At 42.5% G+C, this 21,602-nt stretch overlaps 1 protein-coding gene across 6 annotated transcripts in view; it reads left to right on the top strand.

Moving 5' to 3' along the window:
- The window catches only part of LOC140727610 (type 2 lactosamine alpha-2,3-sialyltransferase-like), a 114,499-nt gene that overhangs the window by 7,129 nt on the left and 85,768 nt on the right, over positions 1-21,602 (top strand). The window contains exons 2-3 of one of the 6 annotated variants that reach the window (XM_073045168.1): positions 3,509-3,674; positions 9,356-9,524. The exons of 4 other annotated variants lie outside the window; for them this stretch is intronic. The gene's annotated coding sequence lies outside the window, so the exon portion shown is untranslated. The remainder of the gene's footprint in view (positions 1-3,508; positions 3,675-9,355; positions 9,525-21,602) is intronic. One more of the 6 variants, XM_073045167.1, reaches the window with a different exon arrangement.

The following is a 21,602-nucleotide window of genomic DNA, read 5'->3' as shown; positions in this document are numbered from 1 at the left end:
CAAGCTGGGTTTCAAGAATCTCTTTCTGTGCTGTAGTGCTCTATGACTTTAGAATACAGCACAGTACAGGTTCTTCAGCCCCTGATGATAAGTAGACCTTTTAACCTACAGCAAGATCAATCTAACCCTTCCTTCCTACATATGCCTTTTAAGACCCTATTAAATATTTTGAATGTTTCTGATTTTACCATCACCCCTGGCAGTGTGTTTCATGCTCATTTGTGTGTAAAGAAAAAAAAAACTACCTCTGAAATCCTCCTCTACTGTCCTCGAACCACCTTAAAAGTATGTTCTCTTGTATTAGTCATTGCTGCCTTGAGAAAAAAGTTCTTGCTGTCCACTCTATCTATGCCTTTTATCATTTTATACACCTATCAAATCACCTCTCATTCTTCTTCACTGCAGAGAGAAAAACCCTCTCAAGGCTTGCTCAACCTTTCCTCATAAGATATGCTCTCTAATCTAGGCAGCATCCTGGTAAATCTTCTTAACACCTTCTCTAAAGCTCTATAATGAGGAGACCAGAACTGTAGGCAATGCTGCAAGTGTGGTCAGACCAGAATTTTATAGAGTTGTAATATTACCTCACAGCTCTTGAACTGAATCCCTTGACTATTGAAGGCCAACACACCATATATCTTAATTACCTTATCAATTTGCATGACAACTTTGAGGGATCTGTGGCCTTGGACCATAAGATCCCTTTGATCCCTTTATTCCTTCACACTAACTCTGTATTCTGTCTTCAACCTTAATCTTTCAAAGTGAAAAGCTTGACACTTTTCTGTTTTGAACTCCCATCTGCCACTTCTCAGTCCCAACTCTGCATGTTTTATCCCAATGTCTCATTGTAACCTATGACAACCTTCTGCAGTGTTCATAGCTGCCTGAACTGTTGTGTCAGCTGCAAGCTTACTAGCCTACCCTTCCACTCCCTCATCTAAGTCACTAATAAAAATCATAAACAGCAGGGGTCCCAGAACAGATCCACTAGCCAAAATGCACTCCATCGTTTACCACCTCTGCCTTATGTGGGCAAGCCAATTCTGAATACACACAGGTTTCTCTGAATTGCGTGCCTTCTGGCTTTATGGATGAGCCTACTGTGGAGAATCTTGTCACACTCCTTATTAATATCCAATACACTGCTGTGCCTTCATCAATTCATTTTGTCACTTCTTCGAAAAGTCAGTCAGGCTTGTGAGGCACGACTTTCCCTTCTCAGAGCTCTGCTGCCTATCCCTAATCAAACAATACTTCTTCAAATACTTGTCAATCCTGTTACTAAACATACTGCCAATAATTTGCCCACCACTGGTTTATAATTCTCAGTGTTAATGCTATTACATTTCTTGAACATTTGCCATCCTCCAATCTTCAGGTACTCGGCTGGGCAATTAGGATGCAAAAATCATCACCAATGGTACAGCAAAATCTTCCCTCATTTCCCATAGTAACCTGGGGGTATATCTCATTCAGCGCTGGGGAGCTGTGTATCCTAACATTTTTCAAAAATCCCATATTCATCAAGTATTCATTAAGGACCTCCCTACCTCCTCTGTCTCCAGACATGCTTCCTCTTTTATCACTTATTAGATGTCACCTCACTCTAGTCACTCCCTTGTCTTAACATACATTTAGACCGCCTTGGGGTGTTCTTTGATCCTCCTCATCGAGGCCTTCTCACGTCCCATTCTATTGCTCCTAAATCCCTTCTTAAGCTCCATCCTGGCTGCCTTACTACTTTTCAGTGCCCTTTCTGATCTTTGCTTCCTAAACTTGAGTATGCTTCCTCCTCTTGACTAAATTTCCCACCTCTCTTTTCAACCACGGTTCCTTCACCTGACCATCCTTTCCCTGTCCCAGTGGGACAAACCCGTCTAGAACTCTGTGTGCTCCCTGAACAGCCAACACATTTCTGTTGTCCATTTCTCTAAGAACATCCATTCCCAATTTAAGCTCCAAACTTCCTGCCTAATAGCAACATAATTAGCCCTCCCTCAATTTAAATATCTTCCTGTGCATTCTGCTCCTAACCTTGTTCAAAGCAATGCCACAGGTCAGGGAGTATGGTCACTATCTCTGAAATGCTTACCCACTGAGGGGTTTTACGTCTGATCATTGTCTTGTACCAAATCCAGTATGGATTCTCCTGTAGCTGTCCTATCGACATATTCTGTCAGGTATCCTTCTACTGCATCTAAACCACTTCCACGAAGGAAGTACCTATCAATGTTAGGGAAGTTAAAGTCACCTGTGATAAGACCCTGTCATTTTTACACCTTTCCGAAATCTGCCTACTAATCTGTTCCTTCGTGTTCCTGTTGCCATTGTGGGGGCCTATAACACTGGACAACAAATTTTTTCAGAAGTGTTGCTTCCTCAGAATATTTTTTTGTTTATGATAGACTGCTGGAAGATGAACACAAATATAATTTCAGAATACTTGTATCACATAGGAATTTGGAGAAACAACAAATTAACTTTTATTGAATATAATGTGTTTAATTGCATAATGGTGCTGATACTTTGCAATAGTTCAACTAAGTTATAAATATTTTGTTAATGATTTTCATTTGTACTCAGTGTCTGAGGCTTCTTGCTTAAGTGTCCAACAATAATTTGCCATCATTGATGGATTCCAGTTGCCCTGGTATCTTTTCTCCATGATCACAATGTCCTGGTGAAACCTTTCACCATGCTCGTCACTAACAGCACCGAGATTTGCAGGGAAGAAGTCTAAATGGGAATGCAGAAAATGAATCTTTATGACGTGTTGCATTTCATGGTTTTATATGCTTGAAACATGCTTTCAACCAGCTGCATTTAGTTTGGTGCTCTGTAGATGCCGAGAAAAATTGCAACAACTTCCTTGAATGCCTTCCATGTGATTTTCTCCGGTCCCACTAGAAACTCTTCAAATTGCCTGTCATTGATGACCTGTTTGATTTGTGGACCAATAAAAATGCTTTCCCTAATCTTGGCATCAGTTATTCTGGGAATCATCCGTCTCAAATATCAAAGTCCTTCATAGAAATTTTTTGTGGCTGGTGATAGCAAATTCCATCCTTACAGTCCTGAACCCAATAATTATTACTAAAACCTGTCCTGCTATGCAGCAGCCACGCCGCCTAAGCATGACCATGCATACCTGGACAAGATAGGAAACTTTCCAGCTTACATTGTAGGCAACATTTTAATTGATCTGAATTATGAATTGAAATAATAAACATAAGTGATTTCAAAAAATGGTGCGTTATAGGAAAATTTCATGGTGATTTTCATGATCAGTAGCCCAAAATTCATAAGGTACACCTAAAGGTATTCGGGAAGCAAAATCTTTGTTGTCCAGTGTTATTTACTCCCAGTGGAATGAGTGCTCCCCATCTGTCTCTGACTTCTACTCACACTGATCTAGCAGATGACCCCTCCACAATGTTCTTCCTTTGTACAGCTGTGATACTGTCCCTCATCAATCCCTCATCTATTTTAACTCCTGTCTCTTGAGTCACAATCAGGCCTCATCGTGGCACAAGAGGAGGCCTAAATCCATTGTGTCAGAACAGGAATGGGAATCGTAATATAATTACAATACGGTATTTGGGCTTGGATCAAGCATGGATCTGTGGAGCATGAGGAGGCAGCAATTCTCAGTGTGCGACTGTGCCCCCAAGGTATGTAGTTCTTGTTTCCAAGTTTGAAACGGAGGTCAGGAGACAAAGTTGTGAATTCCCCAGAGACTAGATCTGCTGCTGTATATACAGATCCCTGGGACTTGTATCTAACAATGTGCCCAGGCTTTTGTCCTGACTGTCTCTTGAAGATGAGATTATTTACAGAAAAGTGCGGGATCTAGGGTCTCAGGGCAACGTCTTGTACGTTGTAACGAAAGTCTGCTCCTGGCAAGAGTGAGAAGTTTTTAGGAAGAAACATTTATCGTTTAGCTGGCATCTGTTTTAAATGTCAGTTTCCAACCAATTACTACTTGCTGAGGTTGAGAGCCCAACATCTGCTGGAAGTGTTTGCAGATTGCTGCAGGATGTGTGGAATGGAAAGAGGAAGTAGGATAGCAGTGATTTCTTTCTCATGTGATGTTATCATTATCCTAATACTGCAGTATTAATGCTGTAAAGTTACTGGAGTATCAATGAGAACACCTAGCATTCTGGTACTTCATTTGGCAGTGCTTTGCAGAAAACTGATTCATTACAGCACTCTTAGTTCCTGGAGTGCGTCCATCTCAACAACATGCTGCTGTGCCTGGAACCAAGTCAAATTCTTTGTCCTACACTGACATTTCCTGAGGAAACTGAGGTCCTTTAACATCTGCCGGACGATGCTGAGGATGTTCTACAAGGCTGTGGTGGCCAGTGCTATCATGTTTGCTGTTGTGTGCTGGGACAGCAGGCTGAGGGTAGCAGACACCAACAGAATCAACAAACTTATTGGTAAGGCCAGTGATGTTGTAGGGGTGGAACTGGACTCTCTGACGGTGGTGTCTGAAAAGAGGATGCTGTCCAAGTTGCGTGCCATCTAGCACAATGACTCCCATCCATTCCATAATGTATTGGTTAGGCACAGGAGCACATTCAGCCAGAGACTTATTCCACTGAGATGTAACACTGAGCGGAATAGGAAGTCATTCCTACCTGTGGCCATCAAACTTTACAACTCCTCCCTCGGAGTGTCAGACGCCCTGTGCCAATAGGCTGGTCCTGGACTTATTTCCACTTGGTATGATTAACTTATTATTTAATTATTTATGGTTTTATATTGCTATATTTCTTCATTATTCTTGGTTGGTGTGGCTGTAACGAAACCCAATTTCCCTCGGGATCAATAAAGTTTCTCTGTCTGTCTGTCTGTCTGACATTTGATTAAACAGTCAAGAGGTCCTATTGCTGTACAGCTGTGTGGACTGAACTATAGGAGCAGGGTGCAGAGATTGCCCTTGTGGCACTGATTGTGGGTATCAGGAAGGTGAAGTTGAGGAACACACACTAGTCCTCTTCAAGGGGTCAGCAATGCAAAAGGTGAGCAGTTTCAAGTTCTTGGGTGCCAACATCACTGAAGATCTATCCTGGGCCCAACATATTCATGGAGATGGTACGCCAGTGGCTATATTTCCTTAAAGAGTTAGAAGAGATGCGGTATGTAGCCCAAGACTCTAGCAAAGTTCTACAGATGTACTAAGGAGAGCATTCTAACAGGTTGCATCACCAACTGGTACAGAGGGGTCAGAATAAACTGTTGGGGGTTGTAGACTCAGCCAGTTCCATTATGGGCATCAAGTTCACCTTCAAAAGACTAAATAAGAACATATACCTCAAAAGCATGACTATACCTCAAAAAGGTGTCCTCCAGTATCGAGGACACCCATAACCTAGGGCAAGCCATCTTTTCATTTCTACCATCAGAGAGGAGTAACAGGAACCTGAAGACACACATTCAACATTTTAGGAATAGCTTGTTTTCCTCTGCCATCTGATTTCTGAACAGTCAATGAACCCATGAACAGTACGTCACTGTTTTTCTATCTTTGCACTATTTATTTAAACAACCTGCCAGTTTTAAGTGGGAAGTGACTGGCAAGGCTAGGACTTCACTGCCAATCCCTAAGTTTTGAAAGGTGATGGATATGCCAGTCCTACTGAGGAAGCCACGTGGTTCGAACTGAGCAATTGTGAAGAGGCAATGATCTAGTTCTAATTCAGAATGTGTGTGACTTGAGGAGAAACAAGCAGGCACTAAGCATTGGATCCAGTCTGAGAAAATCTGGATGTTTATCTGTATAGTATAACTCGGGAATACAAAACATTGTTTTTGAACCATACACACTGATTGCTCCAGTGTATTATTTTCTCTTCCTTTACTGGCACTGTTCCATCACTTAACCGACACCACCTGCTTCTTCCTGAAAGCTAATTTAAAGTCTTTGGTGGCCTAATGGGTGTTAGCATCACTTGATACTTAATTAGGGGTGGGTGGCAGTCAAGGATAGAGTTAAGGGGTCAGCAAAGCAGGCAATCTCGATGAAAGCAAGCAAATGAGAAGGAAATAATGTTTGCAATTGAGAACAATTAATTTTTACTTTGATTTTGGTTTTTGATGTCTATAAATGCCCATCATCCCCAGTGGATCTATTCATTGTCCTATTCTGCTCTGTTTCCTGTAAGACAGACTAATCTAAACTTTCTGTTGGGCATCTGTCAGGTTACCTGTCTTGAGGATGGGTAAGGTAAACTGTCCAGTCACCTTCTGCCCTCTTGAGATATCAGTAGCATTTAAAGCTGGTCAAAGGCTTTTGTCCTAAACCTCTCCTATCTGCATCTTAGTCTAAAACTCACTGTCATTGGCTTTATCCCATTCCTTCAAATGTAAATAACATTCTCATTTTGTTGTCACATTGCAAAATCAGTTTAGAGAAAGAGTTCATGGAATTCATCATTAGAAGAGTATTGTTGTTCCTCTCCGCACTGTGTAGTGCCTCGGTGGCAACCTTTGCTGTCTCCTTAGCAGTTGTCTGTTTTTTACGAGGCTGAGTTACTAGCCTGATGCTCAACCCAACATGAACAGAAAGTCTGCAAGGAGCTGACTAGATTCGAACCCAGAAGCACTCATCTCAGAGTCTGGTGTTGATGTCACTACACTGTCAGCTGGCGTAAAATAGAATGGCAAGGGAAGAATGATTGTATTGTGATGGAGTTTGATTTTGGGAATGATAGGCTGACCATAATTAGACAAGTCAAAGCTAATTACTGAGATGCATGGTATGCTTGTTGAGCTACACTGGGACATTGGACTGGTGGTTATGATGCTAGTTTAGCAATGGAACATATTTAATTAATTCATAATGGCCAGTGATATTTGGAAAAACTCTTTGAAATGTGATTCAGCAATGACTAGCAAGAGATCAGAACAGAGGATTTAAATACAGGGAAATGAAATTCTTATTGTAGCTATACTGAGCCAAGCGAGACTACACTATGTATAGCTTTGTGTATAGTTTTTGGTTCTCTTTTTATAAGAAAGAGTTACATGCCATAGCGGGAGAGCAGCCATTTCACATTTATGCAATCATAAAGAAGGCATGCCAGCAAACTTTCTTTGGAGTTTGAAGATAGTTAATGTCATCTAATTCTGTTGTAAATTTTTACAGATGAAGTTTGTGGCAGAGCATTCTGATTAGTTACAAAGAGGCTGCAGAGGGCTGTAGACTCAGCCAGCTCCCTCATAGGCACACACTTCCAGTTATTGAGGACATTTACAAGAGCAGTGCTTCTGGGGAATTGGGGATATAAAAAAATCATTTTTAAGAGTAATTGGGACTGAATAGGAATTTTTGAACTGAAGTAAACTCTGACATCAGCAGTAAGCTAAGACAGCCTCATTACCAGTTCTCCTCGGCTTGCAGAAAGACATTGAAAGTTTGATAACATTGTACTCTACCCTCGTTTGTGTAGGCAGAAGAGGACTCACTGATAAGGACAAGAATGAACATCCATCTGTAATTAAGTCCGGGCCTAGCAAAGGGAATAACTTATAAGGACTGGACAGCACATCCACCTGTAATTAAGCCTTGATCTAGCGAACTCTCTTATCTGTAACTAAGTTTCTCACCAATAGACTTGGTGGACATACCAGTTCAAATGACATCTTAAAACAGTAATGTGTGGGGATTACTATGTATAAATATGCGGCTGTAACCGGAGAGAGGGGGCCCTCTTGTCGGATAGTGGCAGTACTTGCATGCCTTACCTCTCATAACTGGGTCTCAAACTCCTGCAGGAGGATGCGCAATAAATAGTTGTAACTATAAGAAGCTGGTCTCCCGAGTTTTATTCAGATTCTACTTTAACACCTCAGCAAGGTGATATCCATCACCGAAGACTCTTTCCATCCGGAACATGCCTAGTGGCATTCATGATGAAGTGCTTTGAGAAGTTAGTCATGACTAGAATTAACTCCTGCCTGAGCAAGGACCCATTGCAATTTGTCTACCTCCGCCATAGGTCTACTTGCATTTGCTTGCAATCTTACTGGCTTTCCACTCGGCTTTGGTGCACCTGGGCAACACCTATGTCAGGCTGCTGTTTTTTGATTACAGCTCTTCTTTCAATACCCACTAGTCCTGATCAACAAGCTTCAAAACCTGGGCCTCTACCTTTTTCAATAACTGAATCCTTTACTTCCTTATTGAGAGAGCAGTCTGTGCTGATCAGTGATAACATCTCCTCCTCACTGACCATCAACACAGGCATACCTTAAGGATGTGCACTTAGCCCAGTGCTCTACTCTACTCCAAAGCACGTGACGATGGCCGAGTACGGCTCAAATGCCACCTATAAATCTGCCGATGATACCACTGTTGGCAGAATCATTGATGGTGATGAGGTGTACAGGAGCGAGATGGTTCAGCTGATGGAGTGGTGTCACAGCAACAACTTTGCACTCAACATCAGCAAGACCAAGGAATTGATTGTGGACTTAAGGAAAGGGAAGTTGGGAGAATGCACACCGGTCCTCATTGAGGGTTCAGCAGAGGAAAAAGTGGGAAGCTTCAAGTTTCTGGGCATCTGCATCTCAGAGGATCCATCCTGGGCTCAAAATATGGATTATGTGGTAAGAATTTGAGGCTATTTGGTCTATCACTGAAGATTCTGGCAAATTTCTGACCGGTTGAGAGCATTCTGACTGGTTGCATCACTGCCTGGTACTGAGATTCCAATGCACAGGATTGGGAAAAAGCTGTGGAGGGTAGTAGTTTTTCAGTCAGCTCCATCACAGGCACAAGCCCACCATCACATACATTTTCTCTTTGTTTTAAGAAGGCAGCGTCCATCAGTAAGGACCCTCATCACCTGGGACATGCCTTTTTTTCATTGCAACCATCAAGGAGGATGTACAAGAGCCTGAAGATTCACACTCAACATTTTAGGAGTGGCCTCTACTCCTCTGCCATTGGATTTCTAAACAGTCCATGATCACTACCTCATTATTCCTCTTTTGCCTTTATTTATTTTAAAATCAAAGCTTATAGTATTTTTCAAGGTCTTGCACTGTGCTGCTCACACAAAGCAATAAGTTTCATGTTAGTGATAATAAAGGTGATTCTTATTTTACTACCATCATGGAGATATGAGGTACAGGAGCCTGAAGACAGATACTCAATTTCTTAAGAATACCATCTTCTGATTTGCCATCCAATTAGTGATTAGTCATGAATTCTATCTTGCTGTTCATTTTTGTATTAATTTCTTTTGTAACATCGTAATTTTCATGTTTAGCATGTCATGTAATGTCATATTAATTTGCATCTTTTCATCTCCTGTTCTGTCTTTTTGTATTTGTGCAGCTTCTTGTCTTTTGGATGATCAGCCAAGTTGGTGTGGTCTTACATTGATCCTGTTACGGATTTATTGAGTATGCCTGCAAGGAAATGAAACTCAGGGTTGTATATGGTGACATAAATATGCTTTGAACTTTATAATTGCTGCTACAAGACAATAGATTTCATAACATATGTAAGTGATAATAAATTAGATTCTGATTCACAAAGTTTTACTGAACTCATTCAATGGCAAATACATACTTAAGTAAGCAGAAATCAAGGGGTCTGGCATGGTATTCCCTAGTGTTTAGAAAATTGGAAGAAAATATCAAACATATACGTAAAAACTCTTAAAGGGCTTGGCTGGGAGCATGATTCACCTACCTGAGGAGGGTAAGATCAGGGGGCACAGTTCAGGAAAAGAGACGTTCATGAGCTTCAGGAGAACTCACCATTCACATCCCATTTATATTGGCAGTATAGCAGTGGAAAATGCAAGCAGTTTCAAACTCGTGGGAGTGTTCGTCACACATCTCTCATGGTCCCAGGAGACATCCTGCACAGAAAGGTCACTGACACCTCTATTTTCTAAAGAGGTTTTTCTCATCCACATTCATTTCATTCTATGATGTTCAGTAGAGAGCACTGTGACTAGCTGTGTGACTGCTTGATACGGAAACTGTACTGCTGCAGATAGGAAGCCTCCACAACAGGTCGCCAAAACTGACAGGTGCATTACAGTCATGGACTTTTTGTCCCACTCCCATTGGGAGGGGATGCGCTGCATAGTATCCACTCCAGAACCATCAGACTCAAAAACAGTTACTTTCCCCAATCAATAAAGCTGAAAAAACACCTCCACCCACTAACTCCACCACTATTTTGTTATTTCTTGTCAGTCACCTTATGTACAGCCTAGCATCATTTTATGGACATACAATCAATCTATGTATATAAGCTACCTTTTGTATCTGTAGTTGTGTTTTTTTTATAACTTTTTTATCTTATTGTGCTATTTCTGTGCTGCATCGGATACAGACTGACAATTATTTTGTCCCCTTTATGCTTGTGTACAGGAAATTATATTTAAAAAATCTTGAGGCAGTTATGGATTTAGCTGTGAATTTCAGAATGAAATCCTCCAGGCCAGAGGCTGTGAAGGATCAAGTTTTTATGTTTATTCAGAATAAAAGTAAATAGATCAAACACAAGGAAATCTGCAGATGCTGGAAATTCAAACAACCCACACAAAATGCTGGTGGAACACAGCAGGCCAGGCAGCATCTATAAGGAGAAGCACTGTCGACATTTCGGGCCGAGACCCTTCATCAGATCCTTCAAAAATACATAGATATCTGTTCATCAAGCTTGTGGGGTTAGTGCTGGAAAATGATTGTGTGGCAGAAGAAAGTTGTTCAAAATAATAAGCCAGAATCTTGCAAGAAATTTTGTAAAATTAGCAAAAGATGGGCAGGAAATTGAGAAGACAAAAATACAATGGAAAATTATCTAGAAATACAGATGGAGATTTGTATGAACTTTGAGAAATATGCAGAATTAAAGATGAACTAAAATGAGTATGGATCCTTTATGGAGAAATATTAATAAGAAGAGGGCAGAAACATTAGACAAATATTCTGCATCTCTGTCTTCACAGAAGAAAGTAGAACATGCTGGATATTATGGGAGAAAGCTTAGGCTAATGAAAACAAGGATGTAATTGATGTGAAGACACATATTTCTGTACTATATTTAGCATCCCCTTTGAATGTAGTCAATACCCTGGAGGTAATTTTTTGCAATTAAGGCATGCAAAAACAAGGATGTATTGATATTGACCTTCCAGGTTTTAAATTAGTCCAGTGAAGTGAAAGTTAGCAATTATAATACTCCAACCCAAGAAATGATGGAAAGATGAATCAGAGAAAAAGCAGTTTAGTTCATCATTAATAATTGAAAAGCTGCTAGAATCTGTTGTGAAATGCATGCTACTACTCAACTTCCACTGTCACTATTCATCTACCTGCAACACAGTTTTGTTTGCGCTCTCGGTTCTGGTCAAGAATATTGGTGGACTACATATTAGGGTGAGGCTGAGGACTTCAGTGGTCATTTAACCAAAAAAAAATTGTGTGTTTTTATATTGGGAAATGTACATTTATGTTATTTTGGTTTATTTTTGGACAATCAGATTTTATTTGCTTTTCATGAAACTACATCTATCTGAAGAGTTGGATAGTTAAAGTCCCTGTCAAAAAAAGAGAAGAAAATGGATTGAGAAGAATAAATGCATACCTCTGGATTTTTAAATCGGCATTTGATAAAATGTCATATATCAGGTGGTTAAGAATAATACTGGGATTCAAGGATTTGTAATTAATAAATCATCATCATCATGGATTAAGGATCGTTTAAGGAAGAATACTGGAAATCAGATTACAGGGAACAGTAGAGCACAGCAACAGGCCCCTTGGTCCACAATGTTGTGCTGAACCAGTAACCAGTAGATCAAAAAAACCCCAAAAACTAATCTCTCCTACCTACACAATGTCCATATCCCTACATCTTCCTGAATTAGTAAGGTGTAACCAAAAAAATTCCACAAGTTAGTGCTTGAGCCTCAGCTTTTAGCAATTTATACCAGTGATTTGAATGAGGGAATTAGATTCATTGAGTCCAGTTTTACTTGTAATACCAGGGTGCATTGAAATACCTATGAGGGTGTGAAAAGCTATGGTACATTTCTGATTGTGAAGAGGTTGGTAGCTGAAGTATAATAGCGTCAGCCAATAATCAAATAATGGGAAAAAATCCATTTAGTAGAAGGAAAGGGGGGAAAAAACAACTGATTTTGCTAGATGTGACATATGAAGGATTCTGCACATAAAATTAATATGTGGGTTCAACAATTACTCTAAATCAAATGCTGTGTTAGCTTTACATGGAACTGAAGTATAGATGTAGCAAACTCTTGTGCTAATCTAAGGTTTTCATGTTGTACACATGATTTATACATTATGTACTGTCTCCATTTCTGTATCTTAGCACTGAAAAACCTAGCTTTGGAGGGTCATGATCCTGAATTGACATATTCTCTCATGAAGTGAAAGAGCAATCTTTGCAAAATGTATATTATGGAAACATAAAATTGTTACTGTTGGATGCCTAGAGGCCGCTTCCTCAGACAAATGTATCTCGATCTATAAGGGATTATAGTTTCAGGATATGGGAATGGCCATTTTCCTAAATAAGGTGAACCTTATGGATTAAGAGTATTTGGAGTTAACAATCTCAAAGAACTGTGGATTTCATTCAATGTGTATATACATGACTGAGATGCTACTCACAAAAATCCTGGTAAATTATAATGGAACCATTTAAAGTAAGGAGTTTGAAACCAACTGAAGTTTTCTTGTGTTAGATCTAGTCAGATGAATGTTGTTCTCTCCTTATTTCAGATTGTAGTATGTAATGTGCACTGTTCCAATTCTGCCTTTATTTTGAGTCAAGGTTGTGTACCATAAACGTATAGTATTCAATCTGTGAATTTTAGATCTGTGGTGCAGCTAGCTATTAGTGTGTCCAACTTGGTGGAAAATCTGGATGGGCTGATCTTAGCTCTTGGATCTAAGTGTACAATTTTGGAGCAAGACCTTGGCTTCCGATGGTGTCTTTTTGAAAGGTGCTCATCACCCGGGCCAGGATGGTGGAAATGAAATTCAGGTGGTGGGGTTTGGGAAAGGGTTTAGATCAGACATGGAGGGTCATTAAGGCGAAGTGCCATCAATGTAATGTTCACTGCTGGTGGAAGAACTGTTAGCTTATCATGTTTTATGCCCAAAAATGTCTATAAACCATGAAAGCACTTCTACCTCTCAACTTTGGTTGTACAGTATCTGACACATATTCTGAAATTTTGAATTGTTCATTTTGTGGTTTGGTTCAGAATGGTAATGTAAATCTGTTAAACATTGTGAAGCTATTTATTGACACTTTTTGTTTATTTCCTTAACCTAAATTGTTTTTGGAAAATGGTGTGTTGCCAGTATTTTGATTGCAAATCCTCCGGGTATATTAGCTATTTGCATCGAGCTGCAGCTGCTTACAGACTGCATTAGGGAACTGGAGCTAGATGACCTTCTGATCATTCAGGAGGTGGAAGGGTTGATAGGAGATACAGGGAGGAAGTAACAGCTAAGGTACTGGACATAGGTAAATAGGTGACCATCAGGATAGGAAAATGGAATAGGCAGCTAGTGCAGGGTACCCCTCAATAACAAGTTTATTGTTTCAGATATTATTCTGGGGGGCAACCTAGCAGAGGAAGGCCCCAACAATCAGGTCTCTGGCACTGAGGCTGGCTCTGTGATTCAGAAGGAAAGGGGGTAGAAGAGGAGAGGAGTAATGATAGGGTATTCATTGGCTTGGAGTACAGACAGGAGGTTCTGTGTTCAAGAATAAGATTCCTGGATGGTATGTTGCCTCCCATGTGTCTGGGTCAGGGATATCTCTGATGGAGACTGTGGCATTCTTCAATGAGAGGGTGAGCAGCCAGAGCATGTGGTCTATATTGGTACCAATGACATAAGCAGGAAGTGTAAGGGTGATAAGGTCCTGTGGAGTGACTTCAGTCAGATTAGTGCTAAATTCAAGGACAGGACTTCCAGGGTGGTGATCTCAGGATTGCTGCCCATGCCATGCACCAGTGTGCCAGAAATACAAAGATAATACAGTTTAACACATTTTTGAAGGAAGAGTTCAGGAGGAAGGGCTCAGATATTTGTTTCGTGGAGCTCTTCCAGGAAAGGTGGGACCTACACAAATGGGATGGTTTGCATCAGAACTTGAGGGAAACGAGTGTCCTTGCAGGAAGATTTGCTGGTGCTGTTCTGGGGGTGGGGGGTGTGCTTTAAACTTGAGTTGCAGGGGGGTGGAAATTGGCGATCAAGGGCAGCTAATGGAGCACAATGAGGAAAGGAGATGTTAAATTTACATATAAAGACAGAAACTAAATTTTGAGCATGGTGGGAATAAGGTGCTAAGGTGCATCTATTTCAGTGCAAAGAGTATTGTAGGTGAGTTTAGAACCTTGATCAGCACATAGGATTATGACATCGTAGACATTAGTGAAGGTTAGTTAAAGAAGGGGAGGACTGGCAGCTCAATGTTCTGGGATTCTGTTGTTTTTGACATGATAGAAGGGGAGCTTCTAAAGGGAGATGGGTGTCATTATCAGTCAGGGAAAATGTAAACAGGAGGAAATCTGCAGATGCTGGAAATCCAAGCAACACACACAAAATGCTGGAGGAACACAGCAGGCCAGGCAGCATCTAGAGGAAGAAGTACAGTCGATGTTTTGGGCCGAGACCCTTCGTCAGGACTAACTGAAAGAAGAGATAGTAAGAGATTTGGGAGGGGGAGGGGAAATCCAAAATGACAGGAGAAGGCAGGAGGGGGAGGGGTGAAGCTAAGGGCTGGAAGGGTGATTGGCAAAAGGGATGCAGAGCTGGAGAAGGGAAAGGATCATGGGACAGGAGGCCTAGGGAGAAAGAAAGAGAGAGGGGAGCACCAGAGGGAGATGGAGAGCAGGCAAGGAGTGATTGTGAGAGGAGTAGAGAGAGAAAAAAAGGGAGGGGGAATAAATAAATAAATAAGGGAAGGGGTAAGAAGGGGAGGAGGGGCATTAACAGAAGTTAGAGAGATCAGTGTTCATGCCATCAGGTTGGAGGTTACCCAGATGGAATATAAGGTGGTGTTCCTCCAGCCTGAGTGTGGCTTCATCTTGACAGTAGAGGAGGCCATGGATAGACATATCAGAATGGGAATGGGACATGGAATTAAAATGTGTGACCACTGGGAGATCCTGCTTTCTCTGGTGGACAGAGTGTAGGTGTTCAGCGAAACGGTGTCCCAGTCTGCGTCGGGTCTCACCAATGTATAAAAGGTTGCACCGGCCTTTTAAAATGTAATAGCGGTGCTCAGACAGGACAGACTGAAGACCTTGTCTACTGAGGCTTTGTTGCTGCAACTGAGAGATAAGAAAGGGATGACCAAGTTATAGTGATTATATTATAACCTGCCCAAGTGTCAGCAACATTTAAAGGAGCAAATTTATAGAGAGGGAGCAGAAGGTTGCAATAAAAATAAGGGTTGTGTTAGTTATTTTAACTTTTTCACATTGACTGGGACTCCCATACTGTAAATGGACTGAATGGAATAGAGTTTGTCAAATGTGCTCACAAAAGTTCCCATGATCAATATGGGGAGGTCCCAGCTAATGCGTGTGATATGAGATCTCTTATTAATATAAGCAACAGAGCAGGGGACAGAAATGTGTACAGGGAAACACTTTGGATCTAGTGTACATAATTGCTTTAGCTTTAAGTTAATTATGGAGAAGGATAAGATTGGTCCTCAGGTTAAGATTCAAAATTGAAGAAAGGCCAACTTTGATGACATTAGAAAGGACTTTGCCCTCAAAAGTGAATTATGGAGAGTACAGAGTTTGTGCACTTTTGTTTTTAGAGTAAAAGGCAAGACTAACCAGTTTAGGGAACCTTGGTTTTCAAAGCATCCTGGTTAAGAAGAAGGATGAGGTGCCTAGCAGTATAGGAATAAATGAGATGTTTCATGAGAAGTACAGGAAATGCAAGCGAACATGTAAGAGGGAAATCAGGAGGACTAAAAGAAGGCATGAAGTTGCTTTGTCAGACGTGGTAAAGAAGAATCCCAAAAACGTCTACAGTGATATTAAGAGCAAAAGGATAGCAAGGGCCAAAATTGGTCTACCTGAAGATCAGTGGTGGTCATCTTTCCGTGGAGCCCAAAGAGATGGGGAATATGATGTGGTAAATTGGATCAGCATAATTGTGATGACAGCAAGGTTGTCAGTGTAGAGGGCAGTGAGGAAGGCTAGCAGCACTTGCACTGGGTTCTAAGCCAGCTAGAAGACATGTGCTGGTAAAATAGCAGACGGAATTTAATACAAAAAATTTGAAGAGGATAAACCAGAGTAGGATTTACAGGGTGAACAGAGGGATCTGAGAGTACGTATCCATGGTTCCTTGACAGTAGCGTCACAGGTAGATGAGTTTGTAGAGAGAGCAGTTGACCTTCATAAGTCAAAACACTGACCACTGGGATGTTATGTTGAAGATGTATAAGATCTTGCTAAGGCTAAATATGCAGTATTTGTTCTGATCATCCACCTACAGGAAAGCTATCAATAAGATAGAGAAAATTTACAAAGATGTTGCCGAGACTTGAGGACTGAGTTATGAGGAAAGATTGAAAAGATTAAGACCTTATTCCCTGGAGGGTAAGAGAATGAGGGGAGAATTGATAGAAGTGTACAAAATTTTGAGGCGTACAGAGGTCATAGGTTCAGGGTAGGGCATCTGAAATATTAGGGGGAGCCTGAGGAGGAACATCACTCATGGGAATGTGGAACTCGCTGCAAGTGGACGTGGTGGATGTGGGTTTGATTGCAACACCTGAGAGGTGTTTGGGTAAGTACATGGTTTTGAGGGTGTGTGCTGAGCTGTAGCTCAGATACAGATCAACGAGATGAGACAGAATAGCAGTTTGTCATGGATTAGATGGGCCAAAGGGCTTGTTCTGTTCTGCAGTGCTCTTTGACAATGACTATAAATTGTTGAACAACAGTGGTCTCAATCCCAATAGAACATTCCTCCCCACTTCCTTGTACTTAAATAGCTCTTCCTTACTTCCATATAGACTTAAAGCCTTATAGACTTATAGACTTAAAGCCATTCAACAATCCATTCTGATGCTTGTCTCCCTAGATCACATTCTCAAACGTTATTCGTTAGTCTTGAAATATTATCATTCCTTGGTCTTGCTTCATCCTTCTTGAATCTAAATATTAGAGTAGCTGTCTTAGAATCGTATTTATTATCACTGATATGTATTATGAAACTTTTAGCTTTACCAGTCCTTAGGCACCCTAACTAATTTCTGATACTTCAGGAAATATATGTATTTTTGTGTTCTTTCATTTAAAATCTTCCTTTACTATTGTAAGTGCACCCATTATTTATATTAAGTTATGCATACAACACAGGATGCATGTTCATCCTTTTAAGGGACCTGCTACAACTTTGCATGACATTTCCCAAATAAGATTGAATTTCAATAGTGTAGATTGGATTTAAATTTGAAATGTGTTCATCTAAAATTACATGTAATACAAATGTTTGCATGGGCCCAGTCAATAGTCACACAATAAGGGGATGCAGAATAAGTCTATTGAGATGCTAAAGTGCTTATATACATAGAAGCCTTGGTAATGTGTTTGAAGAATGACTAATTGTAAAGAGAATTAAACTCAGACTTTGCCAGGGTACTCAGGAGCCTGCATAGAAATAAGCCCCTCCTCCTTGCACTAGAACATATATGTCAAACTCAAGGCCCGCGGGCCAAATCCGGCCCGCGGTGGAATTATCTTTGGCCCGCGAGATAATATCTAATTACTATTAAAGCTGGCCCCAGTAATTGAAGCGCCTATGGTGTATGATATGGCTAATGCTGAGTTTATTCAGGTACCAGGTTTTCAGGGTTTTTTGTGTTTATTCGGCAGTCTTGCTCGGCAGTCTTCTTCATAAGAAACGGAATTTGTAAAGTGAAACACTTTGTAGTTATAGCAGAGACTGAGACACATGAGAGCAGGCTGAAAAAACGGAGGCAACGAAAGCTGCGTTCGCACGCGTCCGACTGATCTGGCCCGCATAAAGCTGCATTTTGCTCAATCTGGCCCGTGACCTAAAATGAGTTTGACACCCCTGCACTAGAAGTTCATGGCCGTCAGGTTATGATCGGATTTGACTTGGTATGGGTGCCTGCCTTGCTCAAAAGGCCCACTATTTGTTATTGTTTTCAAAAGTAACTGTAAATTTCACTGAGGTACTGGATAACTGCATGACTCCCGGTGCAATAGCTCAGTGCGAATTATTTATGGCAGGAGGAACAGCCAAATAGTGAACTCATCACATAATGCGACTGGATAGTGAGCAGTGTGGTATTTTTTCAATATTTTTCACAAATTGGGCGGCATGGCAGCATAGTGCATAGCGTAATGTTATTGTAGCGCCAGTGATTATTGCTATATTTCTTCACTATTCTTGGTTGGTGCGGCTGTAACGAAACCCAATTTCCCCGGGATCAATAAAGTATGTCTGTCTGTCTGCCTGATCCAGGTTCAATTCCGTCACCAACTGTAAGGAGTTTGCACATTCTCCCCACGACTGTGTGAGTTTCCTTGGGGTGGTCCGGTTTCTCCCACTTTCCAGAGTACAGGTTAGCAGATTAATTGGTCACATGTGCTGTACCTCTAGAATTAAGATACTAAAAACCATAAGCCAAAATAACTAAGTGCTTTATTTTGCTCTCAATCTTCCATTGCCTGATGTAACATTCTTCCCTGACTGCCTTGTTCAACTTAATGGAACTGCTTTTAACACCGAGATAAGGTTCTGACTGCGTGTAATGTTCTTTTGAGGCAAATTTTTTTGTTGGGGGGAAAGGAAATAAACAAAATGGTGTGGTTGTCATGCTGCCCACAGTATTCTGTTGCCTCCAGATAAGAGAAGTGCAGCAAAAGTCAAAGAGGAAGAGTTGTAAAAGTCTGTTCAAGAGAATTCTCTCTGGGTGTTTACAGTCCTGTGAATTTTCTGTATGTGGTTTTGAGAACCGTGTACGTATATTCAAAGTCCATTTATTATCAAAGTGTGTATAAACTGTACAACCTTGAAATTTGTCTCTGTACAGGCAACCACAAAACAAGAACTCCTTTTTTAAAAAAAAGACTAACAAACACCCAGTGGGCAGAGAGAGGGACAAAAACACACACATTTTGCAAACAACAAAAGCCAGCAGTATCGTTCAGAACGAAAATGAGTCCACAGACACAAAGCCTGGAGCAGGCCCGAAGCCTGAGCCTCTGTATCACACAGCGGAGCAAATCCTCACAACACTCAGTTGCAATCAGTGATCACATTGTGGTGAACTAGATATACCTGTCTGACTGCTCCTGTGGCTTCTCCCACAGACCCTGCTGACTGCTCCTGTGGCTTCTCCCACAGACCCTGCTGACTGCTCCTGTGGCTTCTCCCACAGACCCTGCTGACTGCTCCTGTGGCTTCTCCCACAGACCCTGCTGACTGCTCCTGTGGCTTCTCCCACAGACCCCTGTATAAAGGCGACTGTGGGCTGCTGCTCTCCCTCATTTTCCCCAGGATGTAGTGTTGTTTATTCTTCCAGTCAATAAAAGCCGATATCTCGCTTCCTAAGTCTCAGCGTGAGTTATTGATGGTGCATCAATTTTATTGACTGGAAGTTAAAACATGGAAACCATTTTACGCCCAGAACACTTAGATTTGGACCCCCAAGACCCTGAAGCAGCTCTTGCCTTTGAACACTGGCTTGTATGCTTCCAATCATACTTGGAGGAGGTTCGTGCCACCGACTCAGCTGTTAGGCTCAGACTTCTCCTCTCGAGGGTCGCCCCAAAAGTTTATTCATTCATCAGGGACATCTCGACCTACGAGGGGGCGCTTGACGCCCTCAAAAGACAGTACCTGCGGCCGGTGAACGCAGTTTATGCCCGGCATCGCTTGGCAACACGAAAACAGCGGCCTACGGAGTCGACTGCTGAATTTCTCCGAGCTCTACAGGCACTCGTGCGGACTTGTGACTGCAAGACGCTCACAGCGGAACAGCATGCGGAACTCTTGGTCCGAGACGCTTTTGTGACTGGAGTCAGGTCAGTGTATTTGCGCCAGCGGCTGCTGGAAAAAGCTGATCTTACCTTACGCTCAGCGATAGAGACGGCTGATACGTTGGAGGCTGCACAGCTGTACGCCGAGGCGGTCCAGCCGCGCGATTCCCCGGTTCCGAGCGAATTCGCCAACGCCGCTGCCAGTCGCGGTATCATGAACTCCTCGAATTCGCCAGGCATAAAACTCTGTTACTTTTGTGGGCTTCAGAAACATCCCAGAAACAGCTGCCCGGCTTGCGAAGCGACTTGTTCCAGCTGCGGGAAGAAGGGCCATTTCGCCAAGGTCTGTAAATCTAAACCGCGCCCGGGGTCGAGCAGCACTGCATCTGAGACCTGGGGGCCACCATTTTGCATGCCCGGATGTGGACAACCATCTTTGCCGGCGTCACCATGCCCCTACCTACCTACCCGTGTGCGACCTGGGAGCCGCCATCTTGCATGCCCGGATGTGAGCGGCCATCTTTGCCGGCGTCACCAGGCCCCGCCCCCGACTCGCCCCGTTCAACGCTGGCTACCGTGACCCTCGATCAAAGCGCTCCGCACCAGCTCGCAAGGTTGATGATGGACATCCTGGTGGAGGGGCACAGGACTAGCTGCCTGTTTGACACAGGCAGCACTGAGAGTTTTATTCACCCGGACACGGTGCAACACTGCGGACTCGTGACACGGCCGGCACGTCAGAAGATCACCTTGGCTTCTGGGTCGCATTCCACAGACATCCGGGTGGGTTGTGTAGCGACATTGGTGGTGCAGGGCACAGAATATCGGAACTTTGCGTTCCTGGTCATGCCTCGACTGTGCGCACCTGTGCTGTTGGGGCTCGACTTCCAGAGCCATCTCAAAAGTGTGACTATGGCATATGACGGGCCCCTCCCACCACTCACTGTCAGGAATCCTCAGTTTGGTGGGACTTCGCCATATACTCCGTTACCACACGCACATACACACCGAACCACACATCCCGCCCAGCACCATGCCGATAGCTGTGCTACTGACACTACTTGCAGCCTCTCCACCCTCAAGATCCCTCCCCCATCGCTGTTCACCAACCTGACCCCCGACTGTAAACCGGTGGTGACTAAAAGCAGGAGGTACAGCGCAGGGGACAGGGCCTTTATTCATTCAGAGGTGCAGCGGCTGCTCGGGGAGGGGATCATTGAGCCGAGCACAAGCCCATGGCGGTCCCAGGTGGTTGTTGTTCGGACTGGGCAGAAAAATAGGATGGTTGTGGACTATAGCCAGACCATCAATAGATTCACGCAGCTTGACGCGTACCCCCTACCCCGCATCACGGATATGGTCAACCAGATAGCTCAGTACAAGGTGTACTCGACAATAGATCTGAAATCCACTTATCACCAGCTCCCCATCCGCCCAGAGGACCGCCCCTACACCGCCTTCGAGGCGGGCGGCAGGCTCTATCACTTCCTGCGCGTCCCATTTGGTGTCACAAATGGGGTCTCAGTCTTCCAGAGG

The sequence above is a fragment of the Hemitrygon akajei genome, chromosome 5 (assembly GCF_048418815.1).
Source record: "Hemitrygon akajei chromosome 5, sHemAka1.3, whole genome shotgun sequence".
In the NCBI taxonomy this organism is placed as follows: Eukaryota; Metazoa; Chordata; class Chondrichthyes; order Myliobatiformes; family Dasyatidae; genus Hemitrygon; species Hemitrygon akajei.
The sequence above is the reverse complement of the archived record's forward strand: the minus strand, read 5'-3'. Positions and strand labels throughout refer to the sequence as shown.